Source organism: Xenopus tropicalis, chromosome 8 (assembly GCF_000004195.4).
Source record: "Xenopus tropicalis strain Nigerian chromosome 8, UCB_Xtro_10.0, whole genome shotgun sequence".
NCBI classification, from domain to species: domain Eukaryota; kingdom Metazoa; phylum Chordata; class Amphibia; order Anura; family Pipidae; genus Xenopus; species Xenopus tropicalis.
In genome coordinates this window covers 59,155,137-59,176,030 of record NC_030684.2, presented here as the reverse complement: position 1 = coordinate 59,176,030, position 20,894 = coordinate 59,155,137, and the positions used below count along the sequence as shown (strand labels likewise).

General features: G+C 39.7%; 1 protein-coding gene across 1 annotated transcript in view; it reads left to right on the top strand.

Moving 5' to 3' along the window:
* Window positions 1-20,894, top strand: part of il1rapl2 (interleukin 1 receptor accessory protein like 2) — a 423,225-nt gene that overhangs the window by 146,846 nt on the left and 255,485 nt on the right. The gene's annotated exons all lie outside the window — the stretch shown is intronic.

Genomic DNA, 20,894 nt, shown 5'->3' with positions numbered 1-20,894 from the left:
GGGGTACTGATATGTTAGGGACCCCCAAGTCTCTAAATGCTATCCTCATGTCCCTGGTTGGTAAGTCTTTTTAAAAAGTTAATCTTCCCTGTTTTTCTACATTGTGACATAGCAACACCATGGGGCACATTTACTAATCCACGAACGTCCGAAAAGTGTCCAAATGCGTTTTTTTCGTAACGATCGGTATTTTGCGATTTTTTTTGTAAACTGTCGCGACTTTTTCGTAGCCGTTACGACTTGCGCGATTTGTCGCGACTTTTTCGTAGCCATCATGCTGAGTACCAAAGTTTTGGATTCATTCAAGCTTCAGTATCGTGACTTTCCTTGGGCCAGGTTGGAGCTGCAGAGTGCCATTGAGTCCTATGGGAGGCTTCCAAAATCATGCAATGCATGCAGGTTTGCCCGCCGTTTACGAGCGCTCAATAAGAAAATATACGAGCAAATCGTAATGGCTACGAAAAAGTCGCGACAATTTACGAAAAAGTTGTAACGGTGATGAAAAAAACGCAAAAAATACAAAAAAGTCGCAAAATGTTCGTTTCCAATCCGAATTTTTCCCATTCGGATTCGTGGATTAGTAAATGTGCCCCCATGAATACACAATGAATGCATTGCTACCAGTGTTCTACATGCTGTACAGGCTTCGTCTTTAAAGTGACTTCGTCTTTAAAATCCATATCCGAATGCTGCAAGTCCTTCTGATTTAATTTATGTATTCATTTAAAAAAACAGTTCACTTCACCTCTTTTACTATTTGTACAATATAGTAAGAATAGAGGACAGAGGAAACAGGTCTTCATTCAGAGGCCCTATAGGGCCCAGTGGTGTGCTGATTGATGCACAGGTTCAGTACATTTATGAAAGTTTGTTTTTTCCAAGGTTTGAGTGATGCTAAAAGGATTTTGTAGTCACTGTAAGCAGTGGGTATTGGGTAATTAGGAAAAAGATAATTACATTTGAGTAGATTTTTTTCTAAAGGGAGTTGTAACTAAGAGAACATTCCTTATAGAATGACTTGAAATGGTGAACCTTGCATCTTGGTCTTGACATTGGTAAGCCCTTACTTGAATATGCAGTGCAGTATTAAGCAGGTGTTAACACAAATAAGTGTCAGAATAGGAGAAAGATCAGAGGGAAGCTGTTGAATTCATAACTAGAAGGAGATGTTCTAGTTAAGGGGGAAAAATGTCAAAATAAAGGTTTTCATCACTGGAAAAAAGGGCTTATAAGTGGATATGATTACTGGATAAAACTATATGAAAAATTAAAGGTCAGTTCAAAGAATAACCTGAGGACCAGTATGTGCACAAGTAAACAGAAAGAACAAAAAGTAATCCCTGAGGACTAAAGAAAAGAAGAATCACCTTCAGCTAGAAGAAAGTCTTTGTCTCCATGAGACAATATTATGGAATAATCGAGTCTTGGGGTAACATAGGCAAGTGAGGAGTTCTTGTTGGCATAGCACCTCCTACCCATTGACCAAGGTTGACAAAGTATATGAAAGCTACAGTGCTAATATTTAGGGTGGTGTAGTGCCTATAAAAAGTATTAAACTCTAGAAAGTTGTCATGTTATTGTCATAGAACATTAAATCACAGTGGATTCAATTTTGTTTTTTGACAAGGGGTGTACACTTTATAGGCACTGTATATATTTAGACCTTTAGGGAGTAGCTCCTAGCATTTATGTATTTAAAGCTATAGAAAATGGCATGACTGAAGGAGCCAGTTTGAGAGTTACTAGCCACATTTGTAGGGTGGAAACTGACTATACTTATAATGAGCTATAGCCAAACAATTTACTATCTAAGCATATTATTATGCATTGAGCCCTAGTTACCTATTCAGTAACATTACTAAAGCCATAGGAGCCATAGGTCAAAATTTGACCGTAGGTCCATTACTCCTGCACGCTCCTCGCACACCCCCCATACTTATCTGCCTTACTGTGGTTTACAACTTACTGTGGTATCCCCAGTATGCCCCATGGGAGTGAAGGGTTTAGGTGCTAGTGCAAATGTACCCTGGTAGTTTCACCACTGAATGTATGGCACCTAATTGTATAGGACTCAATTTGTGTTACTCTAATGACACCCCACCAAATCCAATATATGCTGCTGCCTTAAAGCAATACAAAAGGATTAAGTTAAACAATTTTAAATTGCAACTACACTTTATAAAGGACACATATCACTGTTCAGTGTACTTCTAAATGTTGGTTTTATCATGTCACTTTATTGTTTTGATAAAAGCACATATGATATAAAGCTCTAAATTGGGGGAGGCCCATATATAAACATTCTAATTTTCATGATTTTAGAAGTTTTTGAAACCACAAATGCTAAGTGATTTATTAAAACAGCCCTTCAAAAAAAGCTTAAACAAAAAAGGTAGCAGATTTATTCACCATATCCTACCTTGCAGCTAGTGGCTTAACAGCATGGTGTGTCCCAGATCACGGTTCTTTTAGAATCCTAGAATAACATTTGCACTCATGCTAACCTTGGATTAGTATCCAATGATGTTTCTAATGTGTTAAAGTTGATGATTGATACAGAATCTTGTGCAGTTTATATAAAGTACAGGTAGGGGATCCATTATCCGGAAACTCATTATTCATCATTTGGTGAGGAGAAGAAAAAAAATATTTAATACAAGAGGCAGCATAGAGGCATCACTGTAATAATAAGTATATAGTTATTTTACTTAAGTAAAAATGAGTATTGTATATATATATATATATATATATATATATATTATATATTATATATATAATATATATATATATATATACACACACACACACAGTGGCTTGCAAAAGTATTCGGCCCCCTTGAACTTTTCCACATTTTGTCACATTACAGCCACAAACATGAATCAATTTTATTGGAATTCCACGTGAAAGACCAATACAAAGTGGTGTACATGTGAGAAGTGGAATGAAAATCATACATGATTGCAAACATTTTTTACAAATAAATAACTGCAAAGTGGGGTGTGCGTAATTATTCAGCCCCCTGAGTCAATACTTTGTAGAACCCCCTTTTGCTGCAATTACAGCTGCCAGGCTTTTAGGGTATGTCTCTACCAGCTTTGCCCATCTAGAGACTGAAATCCTTGCCCATTCTTCTTTGCAAAACAGCTCCAGCTCAGTCAGATTAGATGGACAGCGTTTGTGAACAGCAGTTTTCAGATCTTGCCACAGATTCTCGATTGGATTTAGATCTGGACTTTGACTGGGCCATTCTAACACATGGATATGTTTTGTTTTAAACCATTCCATTGTTGCTCAGGCTTTATGTTTAGGGTCGTTGTCCTGCTGGAAGGTGAACCTCCGCCCCAGTCTCAAGTCTTTTGCAGACTCCAAGAGGTTTTCTGCCAAGATTGCCCTGTATTTGGCTCCATCCATTTTCCCATCAACTCTGACCAGCTTCCCTGTCCCTGCTGAAGAGAAGCACCCCCAGAGCATGATGCTGCCACCACCATATTTGACAGTGGGGATGGTGTGTTCAGAGTGATGTGCAGTGTTAGTTTTCCGCCACACATAGCGTTTTGCATTTTGGCCAAAAAGTTCCATTTTGGTCTCATCTGACCAGAGCACCTGACATGGCTTGTGGCAAACTGCAAACGGGACTTCTTATGGTTTCTGTTAACAATGGCTTTCTTCTTGCCAGTCTTCCATAAAGGCCAACTTTGTGCAGTGCACGGCTGATAGTTGTCCTATGGACAGATTCCCCCACCTGAGCTGTAGATCTCTGCAGCTCGTCCAGAGTCACCATGGGCCTCTTGGCTGCATTTCTGATCAGCGCTCTCCTTGTTCGGCCTGTGAGTTTAGGTGGACGGCCTTGTCTTGGTAGGTTTACAGTTGTGCCATACTCCTTCCATTTCTGAATGATTGCTTGAACAGTGCTCCGTGGGATGTTCAAGGCTTTGGAAATCTTTTTGTAGCCTAAGCCTGCTTTAAATTTCTCAATAACTTTATCCCTGACCTGTCTGGTGTGTTCTTTGGACTTCATGGTGTTGTTGCTCCCAATATTCTCTTAGACAACCTCTGAGGCCGTCACAGAGCAGCTGTATTTGTACTGACATTAGATTACACACAGGTGCACTCTATTTAGTCATTAGCACTCATCAGGCAATGACTATGGGCAACTGACTGCACTCAGACCAAAGTGGGCTGAATAATTACGCACACCCCACTTTGCAGTTATTTATTTGTAAAAAATGTTTGGAATCATGTATTATTTTCGTTCCACTTCTCACGTGTACACCACCTTGTATTGGTCTTTCACGTGGAATTCCAATAAAATTGATTCATGTTTGTGGCTGTAATGTGACAAAATGTGGAAAAGTTCTAGGGGGCCGAATACTTTTGCAAGCCACTGTATAGGTATAGGATCTATTATTCAGAAACCTGTTATACAAAAATCTCCAAATGATAGGAAGGCCATCTCCAATAGAGTCAATTTTATTCAAATAATTACATTTTTAAAAATGCCCTTTTTCTCTGAAATTAGAAACCATTACAGGTATGGGATCCATTATCTAGAAACCTGTTATGCAGAAAGCCCTGAAGTACAGGAAATTCCTCTCCCATAGACTCCATTTTAAGCAAACAATTTAAAACATTTTCCTTTTTCTCTATAATATTAAAACAGTTCCTTGTACTTGACCATAACTAGGATACAATTAATCCTTATTGGAGGCAAAACAATCCTATTGGGTTTATTTAATGGTTACATAATTTTCTAGTAGACTTTAGGTATCGGAATCCAAATTTTGGAAAGACCCCTTATCCAGAAAACCCCAGGTGCTAAGCATTGTGAATAGCAGGTCCCATACCTGTGCTTCCAAATCTATTGCAGTATTTTAACCAGTTAAGAGATATATCTTGAGTCAAATATAATGTATTTATTACAACTTGAATTAGTATGGAGGCTGCAATGGCGTTTATATTACTTTTGTTCATTTACATGAAGTAATAATTTTTGTGTTTCTTATAGATATATGCCTAAGCCTCATAAATCATTTGACTATGTTGTGTCAAATTAATAGACCTCACCAGGCAATTTTGGCTGTAGAATTATGAGATGGGGTGTCACGAGCCTGCCACATTGCATTGTGCCTCCCTATTAACTGCAGACTCCCTGTATGACACTGCAAACCAGTCTTCAGAAATGATCACTAAAGTAGTTAACATTTTGACCTGTAGCACAAGTGACATTGATGCATCTTCTTTAGTGAATTTCTTTATGGGCGCTCAGAAGTGATTTATTTGTCTCAGTATTTTCAGCACCATGCCTATTGATTTATTGTTTTATTGTAATTAGAAAAGTAAATGGCCTCCAGCCGACTTAACTGCTTCAGCAGTGGAAAGGATGACTGACAGAACATAAGAGAGCACAGTAGGGTTTGATTTCACGTATTGGCTAGATGGAAATCTTAAAAATCCTAGCCACTTTTTTTTAGCATTTGAGGTTAACATTTTTCTGAGGGAGTCTGCATACTGAGCATGTGTTCAGATAGATACTGTAAATGGGTATGATAGCTCCAGCGGATATGATAGATGGATGCTGTAGGCAAATGCAATGCATTACCAAGATAAATACAAGAGATAGCAAATGGAACAAACCCAAGAGAAAAGATTACCAACATACATAAACTACATTCCCCTTTCTAGATACCAGTGTTTAATGGATTAATTCATAATGTTAAAGCCTAACCTAAAAACCATCATTGAGCAGGCACAAACAATGAATAATAAAGACTTCTGGCTACAGTTTATGGAAAATGAACTGTAGGATGCATACGTTCCCTGCTGCTGTATTCCTCTCCAGACCTTTCAGCCTACTGTATGTCCTTACTTTATGTGTTATAAGCCCTTAGTCATTAATTGTTACTAAGTGGCAAAATAACAGGTAATATATTAATAATAATCTAAATATTTTTAATAGATTGGTACAAGTGCTGTAGAGTTTTGCCCACCTTATGCCAACTGGCATACTTTTATAAACCTAAACTTCTCTGTTACTTATATTGTTTGTATCTCAGATTAAATCACACTTCCAGAAAGACAGCATGTTCATGGTGTTAACCCCCAATTTATATTCTGGCAATTTACTATTTTAGCAAGGACCCAACAGTCACATGAGTTCTGATTATTTATTAACACTGAATATTGATTATTAGTAATGAAAATGCCCTTTAGTCATTTATAAACATGCATAAAAATATATAACTTAGTAGCTAGGTGTTGCATAGTGACAGTTACTGTCACTAATAAATGAGTAAAGCACCCTTTCTACTTCTTTGTGGATTACAGTATATATTTTTCATATTTAGCTTATTCCCTGCCACAGGGAGCTCTCGCGTACTTAGATATATGTATGAACACACACATTTACAAACTAAAGTTCTAAGTTCTGAACATGTAATATACAATTTTACCCTATTGAAGCAGAAACATATACAGTATAGTGGCAGTTCTGTAGAGGTCAGTTGGTGTTGTCAAGACATAGATGTTGAGGCAATTGTGCATTGTGTATAGTTCTTCATATTTGTATGCATTGCTACCTTACAAGGAGTAAAATTGTACTATAGTTGTACACCTATTGTGAAAAAATCATGCTGTGCAGAATAATGATCATTTTATCCTCTTGCTACCAGAGCAAGTCAGGTCTTGTTTGGATGATTTACAGCTTTTTGGTGTAGTTATCCTAAGAAAGACCATACAGATCAAAAATAGTCATAGCCTGCCAGAGGATCTCATGCAGGTACAGAAAGAAAATCCTTACAAAGTGATCTAAATTGTGTGTAACATCTTGTGATGAATACTTAGCAAACAGTGCCCTATTAAAGATGGTTTATTGTTATGGTTTATGTGCTCACTCAGAGATCAGCTGACAGGAAATAATGCAGCTCTAACTGTAGCAGGAAGTGTGGGAGCAAAAACAGAACATTGTCCATTAGTTATGTTTATTTGAAAAACCCAACATACTGTTCTTCGACTTTTGCTTATTCTTCCACTTTTTCTTCTTTTTTTATTCTTAGCGCCCCCCATTTTCTAAACGCTACTCCTCCTACAGTTTTAGGGGTACAACACCCAGACTCTTCACACTTCTTCGCCCTATAGCGGAGCAGGTTTGTGCTTTTCTAAGCGATCCCACCCCCCGTGTTTTTGTGGCGCCGCTCCGAACACCCAAATTTTCCCATTGACTTTGACAGGGAAGATTTTTAAACTGCTGCCACTCTTACTTCTTCGAGGCTATACCCCCCAAATTTGAATAACATAATCATGGGGTCACGCCGAATAAAACAGTAACATTTGTTGGATGACCCAAAGTGGGAGGGGCCAACAACAGCCAATCAAATTTAACCCATTGATTTTTATAGGGAAATTGAAACTCTTGCCAATCTTACAGCTTTGAGGCTACACTACCCAAACTTGAATCACATAGTCATGGGGTCGGCCTGAATGAAAATATGATGATTGTTGGATGCCCAAAAGTGGGTGGAGCTGTTAACAGCCAATCAGATTTTACCTATCGATTTGGTGATAAACCACAGTTAAGCTATTTTTTAACAAGGGCCATGTAGATTTGGAGTTTTTTTTTTCTCCCTTAATAACGTAAACCTTCATTTAAAAACTGCATTTTGTGTTCAATTATGTTATCTTTGACTAATAGTTAACGGTTTTTGATGAGCAGAAACATTTAAGTGTGACAAACATGCAAAAGAATAAGAAATCAGGAAGGGGGGCAAATAGTTTTTCACACCACTGTAACTGTGGTACAAGGTTAGAAAAAGAGGGCAGAGCCAACAACAGCCAATCAGATTTTATTCAGTGACTTCACGTTTTTCAAACCAACATGAAGTTTGTTCTCAAACTTCCCTTTCTAGTTGACTAATGTGACCTAAGATGTATCCTTGGCTTGTTTGTGTGCACTGTAAATTGTATGATCCCAGGGAGCAGCCCTTAGTACTTTTCTAGTTCTATTTAGAGCTGTTTTATGCAACATATTTTTATAGGGACCTACATTGTTTGGGGGTATAGTTTTTCTATACGTGTTGCACTACAAATTCATTTTTAAAGTAGTCGGTTGATGAAGATTACACACATTTACAGACATTTTGTGAATTAGTATATGTCATTTTAAAGAGTTAAAATTCACTGGCCCACAAAGAGTTATCTAGCAACTACAACAGTGCATACGTTATACTGAGCTGTTCTTACGTTCCATATTTTCATGCTCAATCTGTTGAACTGTCATACTGCTTTCCCCAAGGAACATGGTAAAAAAAATAATTGTTATTGATTTGTAATGTAGATACTTTCAGGGGAAAAAATGAATTATAAAGGCAACTAGATAAGAATGCTCACACATTTATCATACAGTCATATCTCATAAATTGTATTTTTATTGATTCATTTCTTTACAGGTCATCTTCTGTAGTAGTGTGAAAGAAAAGGTGGTGCTTGGTAGTGCTTATGAGAGGTATTATACTACACAGACAATTCAAACATTGGGTGGAGTAGGATGTATTTTAAAAGGAAGGAAATAATGTAGCCCGGTTTAAAAAAAAAAAAAAAAAAAAGGACAAGTCATTTTGACATTTTACTGCCAATAAATTCACCACATTAGTGCCACCTAGAAAATATATTTATTCTGCAGAAAGCTTTATCATACCTGAGTAAAGAGCCCTAGAAGTTTTCTTTGTTTAAGATTACAGCTGCCATTTTAGCTTTGTATTTATAGCTTCCTGCTACAGCTCTAGAGGCTGGTAGCCCAGATTAGGGTGAGGGGAGTGAGTTTTATGAATTCTTATGCAAGTAGGAGAAGGGAGAGAAGAGAGAGCTGCAAAGACTCTGGCCCCGGGAATGATGGATTTTTCTGAGAGAGGAAGCCTGATACCAAAGAACATGTTTACAAATAGGAGACAAGAAATCCTGTGTTTCTTTCGATAGAGGACTCAGTGCAGCTCTTTTGTTAGTGTTTATGGCTGTATTTACATAAACCTTTCTGATAAAGCTTACATAGTTTTTACCTTTCCTTCTCCTTTAAGCAGTGTTAAGGTGACCATACACTAGCAGATCCGCTTGCTTGGCGATGTCGCCAAGCGAGCGGATCTTCACCCGATATCCCCACCTACGGGTGGGCTATATCGGGGAGGATTTAGGTAAAAAAAAAAAATAATCCGATCGTTTGGCCCTGGGGCCAAACGATCGGATTATGTGGGCAGCAATGGGGCAGTCGGCTCGGGGACCGCATCAACGAGCCGATGCGATCCCCGATCCGACCGGATTTTCTAACCTGGCCGATCAATATCTGGCCAATTTCAGGCCAGATACAGGTAAAGGACCCATTATCCAGAATGATCGGGACCAAGGGTATTCCGGATAAGGGGTCTTTCCGTAATTTGGATCTCCATACCTTAAGTCTACTAAAATATCAATAAAACATTAATTAACCCCAATAGGATTGTTTTGCATCCAATAAGGATTATTTATATCTTAGTTGGGGTCAATTACAAGGTACTGTTTTATTACTACAGAGAAAAAGAAAATCAGTTTTAAAATTCTAAATTATTTGATTAAAATGGAGTCTATGGGAGACGGGCTTTCTGTAATTCAGAGCTTTCTGGATAACGGGTTTCCGGATAAGGGGTCCGATACCTGTATCGGTCGGCCAGGCCGCTCTGCTCTCCCCATACACGGGCCGATTAGCTGCCGAATCGGTCCAAGGGACCGATATCGGCAGCTATAGTCGGCCCGTGTATGGGGACCTTTAGACTGGGATGCCAGAGACCCACCCGAAAACGTTAGATCATGGGGCTGCTTTTCAAACTACAGTATTTGTTCTCCTCTCCTCAATCAACCTTAGTATTCTCCTTGTCGCTGCGTTTTACAAACTATAATCTATTCTTTTATCAGTGCAGCCTCTGTGTTCCCATACAGAAATAGGGAATGACTATGACATAGGCCAAAGGGTTAGAAGCAGTAGGGCCCACTGACACCTGGGCTTACCAGGAGTTTTCTTGGTATCCTAGTGGGCCAGTCCAACCCTGAGGATTATGGGTATATGCTTTTGATGGGGGGGGGGGTTCTTGCCTGGGAAATATAGTTACAAATTACATAAGTATAATTACTTATGCTAGATCATTATGTATTTACAGCATGGATATCTAACCTGTAGCTGAACTGCAACTTAAAGAAGTTTCCTTTAGCCAAGTTGTAAAGCAAAAATCTGTAAATCTAAAGATTGTAAATCCATAAATACTTTAGATTTATACATGAAGGTCCTTTGCCTCTTGTAATGCACTGGATGGGACTGGAATTCTGGCACTTTTATGTCTTTAAGTCTTCTTACAAATATATTAGCCGCTGAACTGTATTTTCTTTCTTGTGTATATAATTAATGAGGTGAGTAAAGGTTACTGGAGTTTGCAGTTACATGGCACTGGACACAACATGGACTGTAGGGCCTTACAGGTAAATATCTCTGACCCACCTCTATATTTTGACAAAATCTACCTCTATATTTTGCACAGATTGTATCCTGGTGAAAGATTTCTATAGCTAAAAAAGTCCCGAAAGGCTGGCTGTGGCACACAGCAAGCAGACATCATTATTTATGTTTTTAATTTATTCTCTTTGACACAGTAGTTCAGTTTAAAATTTGTCTAATTACGATAAAGTCAGATCACCTGTAAATTAACAAAATGGGTATTTGAGCTTATTCCACAATAGTCTGCTCAGTGATTAAGGAAAAAGTAATGTCAAGTCTATTTATGTGAAATAGCAAAATCTTAATTAAAAAGGGTAAAGAAGGAAATTGCATATGTGAACTCTGTTCCAGGCAGAGATCTTGCCCATTGTGCGGTAATGCGAAAAGCAGCTGAGCATTTATACGGACTGCTAAAGTGTTTGTCAGCATCATCCATCACTGTACAATATCATTATCAGGTTGACCTTCAATCAATTTTGTGTCATGGTAAAACTTGACCATGCTGTGAGCATCAAAACAGTCTATTAAAATATCATGACAGATGGCACTGCAGCTTCCTTCATCATAGAGCCTAAAATTAACCTTACATTGTGAAACTGCATAGTGACTTCTGGGTTTAATGACTTTTTATACTAATCTGTACCTAAGTATTTCTATATTATTAAAACTTTTATGCTTTCGTCCTTAAATACTGTATACCTCAATTTGCCCCTTTCTATAACTAACACTGTCTGGACACCTACAAATATCAAACCTATGCCATGTCATCTAATGCCAAATACAGCTCCCAGTATCCCAAACCAGTATAATTTACCACAGCTGGAAGGCTTTAGTTTTGACATCCCTGTTTGGCTATAACCTTAATTTATTTAATCAATCACACATTTATCTGGGTAATACCTCCTGTATAATTTAAATCTGATGCACTAGTTGCTTGGATAATTCTGCCTGCACCACCGCTGGGCAGTTTAGGAGGTTTTGGCCAGATAGGAGCATAATGTGTACTCTTAATTTACCTGTCAGAAATGTTGTGGTCAGTTTATGAGATTTTAAAGAAATTTAAGTGCACCATGACCTGTTGTGCCAGTAAATTTCTTTAAAGTTAATTTTTGGGGTTGCCATCCCCCCCCCACACTGTGCACCATGTTGATCATTTCTGAGAGGCCAGTGTGTGCTGGTGATTCACCTCTACATTGCAGTTTAGGAGATTTAGGAGAACTGCTATGTGTGAGAATGTTATTGTGATGTGTGTGTTGATCCTCAACCTGCAGGACCCACAGGTTTACTTTTAGGACAGGTGGGTTAGGGTTGAAATTTGGGTGACCATTGTGGGTTTAGGTTGGATACTGGTAAGACTGGCTTGAAACCCAAGGTGCGTAAAGAGTTAGAGTGCAGAGTGGAAATATGCGAGTAAGGGTTTGGTTTGGGTCCTACAATGGCTACATTTTGCGTGTAAGGGTCAAGTGTGGGTTGGGTTTTTCCTGACCCACACATCACTAGTATGTAAGTTGTAGGGACAGGATTAAGGAAAATTCGCTTTCTATTGTATACATTGGTATATACATTGAGCAAACTGATACAAAAGGCAAAGGCGGCCCTGTTCAGTAGAGCTTACAATCTAAAAAAAGAGGTAATGAGACAGGGTATATATATATATATATATATATATATATATATATATATATATATATATATATATATATATATATATATATATATATATATATATACAGAAATATGAGTCGCACTCGCAGGTCTTAGTGAGTAAATAAAGAAAAATTTATTATAGCATCAAGCTAACGTTTTGGCTGCTTCCACAGCCTTTATCAAAGTGCCAAATACACAACATACACCCCTTGATAAACCAAATGTGGCGCCAAAAAACAAACAAGTGACGTCATTAACCAGTGGCTAAGGTCCCGCCCCCTGACGTGAGCAAATAACACAAAATAAAAAACACAAAATAAAGATAAAATAAAGAATAAATGGAAAAACCAAAAGGTGTGACAGACACAATATGTAAAGCAAAAGAGAAGTAAAACGAGGAAGAGTGGAAGTAACGTAAGAAGACACTCACTGTAGCGCTGAACTATAACTCCCTATTTGGTCTTACACAGGGATGTCATACGGGTCATAATAAGGGTGATCATCAATAATAGCAGGCATTAACAGTCCATCAAGACAGCCTGTGTTGGGGAATAATATATACGGCTACACCCAACCGGGGGTAAACCGGTCAGTGTGGAACGAGGCATGTCTGCGCTTAGGCGCTTAATATAACAGCGAATCTGACAGCTCAAAGCGGAATTGCAGGGGCCGGGCAGACGCATGGCGCACTCGTACGTAGGGTTAATGTGCCCGCAGTACTGTGCGCTTAGTCTATGAGGTAACGAAGGGGCTGGTATAGATAGGGACACCGACCTTGTCTGTGGTTTATGGCCACATGACTCGGATCAGTGTCCACCACACGTTTAAGAGGTAGTATAGCTGGGGACAGATACCGTCCCTGTGGTTTAAGGCCACAGGACCGTTGTTATCCAACAGAAAATTGTGCCAATGGGAACAGATAACGGGCCTATGGTTTATGGCCTCAGGACCCGAATCGATGTCCACCTTCAAGCTGTTGCGGGAGGTGGGGGCACCAGCCGTGCCTGTGGTGTATGGCCGCAGGACACGGATCGGTGTCCGACTCCCATGGATGGGGGTAAGTAGGGAATAGAACTCCCTATTTTGTGAGTGGCATATGGCCCCTTTATAGCTTGCGGGCCCCTTCGTAGTGGCTCAGAGCGGGGACCCTCGCGACATTTCATAGAAGTATGGAGTGGTATCAAAAATCACCGCAACGGGTTAATAACTAACATACGTATAACTGATCTATATGGGAAGGAAACATAGCCGTTATTAGTTATATATGTATATAGTGCCACATCATATGTATGAAGTAAAGACCACCCTATGTCTAGGAGTATTAGCTACAGCGCTGAGAGTATCGGCAGAGTTAAAATCAAAAAGCAGGGAAGTACAGAGAAACAACATTGCATAGAATCAAAATTGCATACAGGACAATTGTAACAACAAAGTATGGACTAAACAAAGTAACTATAAGTAGTCAAGGGCATTTGTAACGAATGTATCCAAAATTTCACCGAAGTAGGGAGGGAGAATAGTGTTGGCACAAGTTAGGTATGCCAATACATAGACCTATTCAGTAGTGGGGTGGCTTAAACCCCAAAGTATATTAGAGTGAAGGCCTAGCGGATAGAGGGCTTGTATTCGGTGCAATTCGTGGAGCTATCTCTCAAGGTTAATACCCTTAGTATACAAGATTATAAACAAGCAAACATGATAATAAAAAAGTCTCTTGTATGATCCACTCAAAGGTAAAAAGCAGAATAAGACACAAGTTCATTCAGACCATGCGGACTGATGGTGATCAATCTATGTATCCATCGTAGTTCGCGTTGCAGCAGTAATTTATTGCGGTTTCCCCCTCGGATCGGTGGGGGGATATGGTCAATAACCATGCAACAATAGGTTGAAGATAGTAATCCACATAAATGGAAAGGGGTTGTAGAAGTGACTGTTTCGCACTCACAATAGGTCTCCCACAATAGGTTATTGTGAGTGCGAGACAGTCACTTCTACAACCCCTTTCCATTTATGTGGATTACTATCTTCAACCTATTGTTAAAATGACTGACACTTACATCAGGGACACGGGAGACTTGTTACTTAAACTACAGCAACTGTATCCCCTCCCTCCTGACATAAAACTGGCGACTATGGACGTCTAATCCTTGTACACAGTTATACCTACACATGAGGGCATTGCCAACATTAGGGAATTTTTGATTCGCCATCCTGATCATCATAGACCTCCCACGGAATTTCTGATTGATTTACTTACACACTGTCTAACCATGAACTACTTCAAATTTGAAGCCTCGTACTATTTACAGATCAGCGGTACAAGTATGGGGTCGAATGTCGCCCCGTCATTCGCAAATCTATATATGTCTCACTACGAACAAACGCACATTCTTCCTCAATACGGTACCCACATCCATAAACTATTCCGCTACATCGATGATTTGTTCATCCTTTGGACTGGTTCCATGGAGCAGTTTTGGAACATGGTTAATGAACTGAATCACTTACCCTCCACAATTCGGTTCACAGCACAAATTGACACCACATCCATCTCTTTCCTGGACCTACTGATCTCGGTGAATGATTCCTCACTTACTACCACTACATTCAGGAAAGACACAGACCGTAATACTTTACTACATCATGCTTCCTGCCATCCCCCACATACTTTACATAGCATACCCTATTCACAAATGATCAGAATGGTGCGCAATAACTCTGATCCTGTTACTCTTCAACTCCAATTGGAGGATTTGAAAGAACGGTTCATACAGAGGGGCTATGATGCTAAAACCCTGGACTCATTTGCCCAAGAGGTATCAACCCTGACACAAACCAGTGTTTTGTCTCCTCGGGAAGGACCACAAGGCTCTCCACCAGCCGACAGACTTACTTTCTTAACGACCTACACTCCTGATAAAAAACCCTTGATAGACGCTATTTTTTACCATTGGACTGTGCTTGAAAAGGATAGATCTTTGCCACCTATTTTTCGCCATCCTCCACGTGTTGCATATAAACGGGGGAGAAATCTTAGAGACTTATTAGTAAAAACTGACCCTATCCATTGTTATCAATCTTTCAAACCTGACACTTGGCTACCCACAACTCGATTGGGCTGCTACAGATGCCCCAATTGCACCACGTGTAATTCCCTCATCACGGGACCTTCATTTCATCACCCACACACTGGTAAAGTAATACAGATCACACACCGATTGACCTGTACTTCAAAGTTTATTATCTACATTATTAAATGCCCATGTGGATTGGTATATGTGGGCAAGACTGTGACCTCCTTTAGAGACAGGATGGCCAACCATAGATCGGCCATACGTACAGCACTGACATCAGGGGAAGCTTGCACCCCAGTTGCTGCACACTTCTTACTCCACAAACACACCCTGGCAAGCCTCAGATGCATGGTCATTGACCATATCCCCCCACCGATCCGAGGGGGAAACCGCGATAAATTACTGCTGCAACGCGAACTACGATGGATACATAGATTGAACACCATCAGTCCGCATGGTCTGAATGAACTTGTGTCTTATTCTGCTTTTTACCTTTGAGTGGATCATACAAGAGACTTTTTTATTATCATGTTTGCTTGTTTATAATCTTGTATACTAAGGGTATTAACCTTGAGAGATAGCTCCACGAATTGCACCGAATACAAGCCCTCTATCCGCTAGGCCTTCACTCTAATATACTTTGGGGTTTAAGCCACCCCACTACTGAATAGGTCTATGTATTGGCATACCTAACTTGTGCCAACACTATTCTCCCTCCCTACTTCGGTGAAATTTTGGATACATTCGTTACAAATGCCCTTGACTACTTTTAGTTACTTTGTTTAGTCCATACTTTGTTGTTACAATTGTCCTGTATGCAATTTTGATTCTATGCAATTTTGTTTCTCTGTACTTCCCTGCTTTTTGATTTTAACTCTGCCGATACTCTCAGCGCTGTAGCTAATACTCCTAGACATAGGGTGGTCTTTACTTCATACATATGATGTGGTACTATATACATATATAACTAATAACGGCTATGTTTCCTTCCCATATAGATCAGTTATACGTATGTTAGTTATTAACCCGTTGCGGGGATTTTTGATACCACTCCATACTTCTATGTAATGTCGCGAGGGTCCCCGCTCTGAGCCACTACGAAGGGGCCCGCAAGCTATAAAGGGGCCATATGCCACTCACAAAATAGGAGTTCTATTCCCTACCTACCCCCATCCATGGGAGTCGGACACCGATCCGTGTCCTGCGGCCATACACCACAGGCACGGCTGGTGCCCCCACCTCTCGCAACAGCTTGAAGGTGGACATCGATTCGGGTCCTGAGGCCATAAACCATAGGCCCGTTATCTGTTCCCATTGGCACAATTTTCTGTTGGATAACAACGGTCCTGTGGCCTTAAACCACAGGGACGGTATCTGTCCCCAGCTATACTACCTCTTAAACGTGTGGTGGACTGATCCGAGTCATGTGGCCATAAACCACAGACAAGGTCGGTGTCCCTATCTATACCAGCCCCTTACTGCCCCTTCGTTACCTCATAGACTAAGCGCACAGTACTGCGGGCACATTAACCCTACGTACGAGTGCGCCATGCGTCTGCCCGGCCCCTGCAATTCCGCTTTGAGCTGTCAGATTCGCTGTTATATTAAGCGCCTAAGCGCGGACATGCCTCGTTCCACACTGACCGGTTTACCCCCGGTTGGGTGTAGCCGTATATATTATTCCCCAACACAGGCTGTCCCGATGGACTGTTAATGCCTGCTATTATTGATGATCACCCTTATTATGACCCGTATGACATCCCTGTGTAAGACCAAATAGGGAGTTATAGTTCAGCGCTACAGTGAGTGTCTTCTTACGTTACTTCCAATCTTCCTCGTTTTACTTCTCTTTTGCTTTACATATTGTGTCTGTCACACCTTTTGGTTTTTCCATTTATTCTTTATTTTATCTTTATTTTGTGTTTTTTATTTTGTGTTATTTGCTCACGTCAGGGGGCGGGACCTTAGCCACTGGTTAATGACGTCACTTGTTTGTTTTTTGGCGCCACATTTGGTTTATCAAGGGGTGTATGTTGTGTATTTGGCACTTTGATAAAGGCTGTGGAAGCAGCCGAAACGTTAGCTTGATGCTATAATAAATTTTTCTTTATTTACTCACTAAGACCTGCGAGTGCGGCTCATATTTCTGTTTATGTATTTTGCTTGGACTCTGCACCCAGGCACCCTATTCCTTTGCTTAACGTGAGTGCCTGTTGCTTTATACTTTTTATATTATATATATATATATATATAGTAACAAAAAAGAGGAGGTGAGCATGGCAATACTGATAAGTGTACATTGCTTGCGTTTGAAAGAGCCCGATTAGTTTGTATCTGCTTACCCTTTTTTTCAGAATCATTATTTTACTGGGATGTCAAATGCTGATATACTATTGTTGCATTCATTTAAAAAGAAAAATTTCCATAAGCCAGAAATAAATGTTATTAATATGAAGGTTTACACAGAAGGTGCATTATGCAGATAGGCTAACTGTTTTAATTAAAATTTTGTCCTAACAGAAATTCCTTACTGTCAGGACAAATTAGTTAGTATATGATTAATTGCAGTGTTTACATTTTTATAATATAAACATGTTGTTCATCATTTGTATTGCTGTAGGTAATATAACCAAGGCATTCCTACAATAAAAACTCGACACAGTGGAATACAATGGGCTATCTGCTCAATGTCTCACTGTATGTGTTTTACACAGCAGGATAATTAATCCTTCTGCATTTGAACAATTAAACTTGGCAGGGCTGTGAGGATGGGTTTTCCTTAAAAAAATGGATTGTAGTTTTTACAGTTTAAGGATAATACAGATGGAGTTGGCTTCAGTGGTGCATTTAGCTTAATGTTATGCAAATAATACATTGTTTCTTCACTGAAGTGATAGCATTTCTCTCCGCGGCATCTTATCCATGTTCATCCATTGTGAGCAGTTATACTCTTCTCCATCTACATGCGTTCATAAGCAATTCTTTGCCTGGTATTATATGACAGCCTCTCAGAAACAGCTCAGAGCATCACATTACCATCATCTAGTGCAGGGGTTCTCAGCCTTTTTTACCTGTGAGCCCATTCAAATGTAAAAGGAGTTGGGGAGCAACTTAAACCAAATAAGGGCTGTTATTGGCTATTTTGTAGCTCCTGTATGGACTGACAGCTTATACGAGGCTTTGTTTGTCAGTTGATCTGATTTTATGCAATCAAAACTTGCCTCCAAGCCAACCATTTAAAATTAAGCATCAGATTTGTTGTTCCCAAGCCACTGGTTGGGGATCACTGACCTAGTGTGTTAACTCTCCATTGAAATAGATGTAGAAAAAGACAGATAGAGGGGTATTTTAATAGGGCTACACAAGATGTAATAAGGCTACACAATATGCACACCTGCCATAGCCCTGAGTGCTGGCATTCTGATGACAGTACCTGCACCCAACATGGCAACTGGTTCAGCAGTGATTATTGTACCATCCTTCACAGGCCTGCAGCTGCCACCTAAGACAGGTAATAATTACATTGTTTCCTGTGCAACAAAAGAGGTGCTGCTCTAACACAAAACGAGCTGTACACATAATATATGGTGGACTTTTTTTCATGTATCTATGTGCCTGTGCGAAGAAGGAAGATGGTGTGCTGTCCATTTGAATATGAACACAGCATATAGAAATAGCAAGAGCTCAGGCATTGCTGACAGAGTGGAACTTCACTTGGCAAGTACAAATACATGAAACATTTTGAGGCTTGTGCCTATTTATTAAGCAACTGAAAAAAAAAACCCATAATCCTTTGCTGTTTATAAAGACATAGTTAATAAGCCACACCCACCACAAGCTTCATCTTCTTTCTAATGAAATAAAATACAGGGGATAGAGCTTCACAGTTCCTTATCACAAGAAATTTGAATAACGCTGCCATAAACTGGACTTCTTTAAAATGTGCAGAGACCAGAAGTTTGAGTATTTCCTTATGTATTGTTGACTGATGTTGTCACAAACCAGTTGTATTGTTTCCCCTATGTATGTAAAAATGTGCCTGAATATCAAAGCACCTATTTGAGGATGTGTGAAGGATGTACTGTGTGTAACACTAGAACACTTATTAGATTTACAGCAGGGGTCCACATAGGGTTGCCACCTACCTGCCTGGAAACTCCAGGCAGGTATGTGGGGCGTGACATCACAGGGGTGGGACTTGTCATCCCAGGCGGTGGCTATGACTTGGGTACCACAGAGACCTTATCCGCACACCCTAGCTCTCCAAACCTGTATGCCCGGTGCACACTGCTAGAGGGATCGGCACCCTCCAAAAATAGTGCAACAACAAAAAAGCAAATGGCACTCAGGGCTTCATACAAGGGAAAAAAACCCTTTAAGTATTTTTATTGCGGAGGTGCAACGTTTCGGGGCAACGTGACCCCTTTATCAAGCATGCTTGATAAAGGGGTCACGTTGCCCCGAAACGTTGCACCTCCGCAATAAAAATACTTAAAGGGTTTTTTTCCCTTGTATGAAGCCCTGAGTGCCATTTGCTTTTTTGTTGGTGGCTATGACTTGGCCAATCGCCATGTTAATCTTTCCAAATAAGAAAAAAAGGGAAGGTAGTTTTGACCCGAACAGCCCTACTGAAATCTGGCCGTCACTAATTTCAAATAAAGATGCAGGGATAATCTCGCTGCTTTATGTAGATTTCTTTCTTGTATTACAAATGAAGATTTTGCACTAGTTCCATATGGGGTATAATGAAGATTGCGGTGGGTGTGGCTTATTGATATTATGTGGCATTGTGTCTGAGAAAACTCTAGAGGGCAGGTACTTATTTCCCAGAATCTATGAGATACAGCATGTGAGGATAATCACAGAGGTTGTGGGTAAATCAACTAGCAGGAAGCAGGTTGAACTGGGCTGGCTACCTCAGTTGATGTCACTGTATTTTATAATTTGAGTTGATTCCCACATACCCCAGTTGAATATTCTGTGAGGTAATACAAAATCATATACCACAAATGGAACTAAGACAGTAAATCACCAGCTCATATATTGAAGTATAAAGCAGGATACCCTGAGGGAAAAATTGATCTACAAATTAAACACAAGCTATTGGCTGTTTATAATTGTATGTGAACAGTAAATTCTGCGTTTAAAACCACTTGCTGTTCAAAGCTTATACTTATAGCGAAGAATCTTAATTTAATTGGTAGCACTGTGAGCATTAAATAAATTCTTGTCAGCTAACAAATGCTTTTCTAGAGAAAAGCTTAACTACTCCAGAGATAAATGCTCTAGAGGAGACTCTAGAACTACTGCAAGAGTTTCTGGCCATTTTGTCAGAGAATGCAATAACCTATATTTCTGTCAACATGTGTAATGTATTAACTATTCACAAAATAGTGACAAAATAAGTTTCCAGTTTATTTCACTGAACAAATCAATAAAGTTAATTTGTAAAAGTCTCCATTGCTCCTATGGAAAAGTAATATTGATAAATTCATACAGCAGTTTTGTGGTACAATTCAAACAAAGAAGTAAAAAGAAAGATTAACTGGCTGAGGCAAATTTTCTAACCCATCAGGCCCATTATATGGCTGCCACCTTTGCCAGCAGCAAAAGCTGGACAAAGGGTCAGGGTTATGATGTCAAAGATGCTGGTTGGTGACATC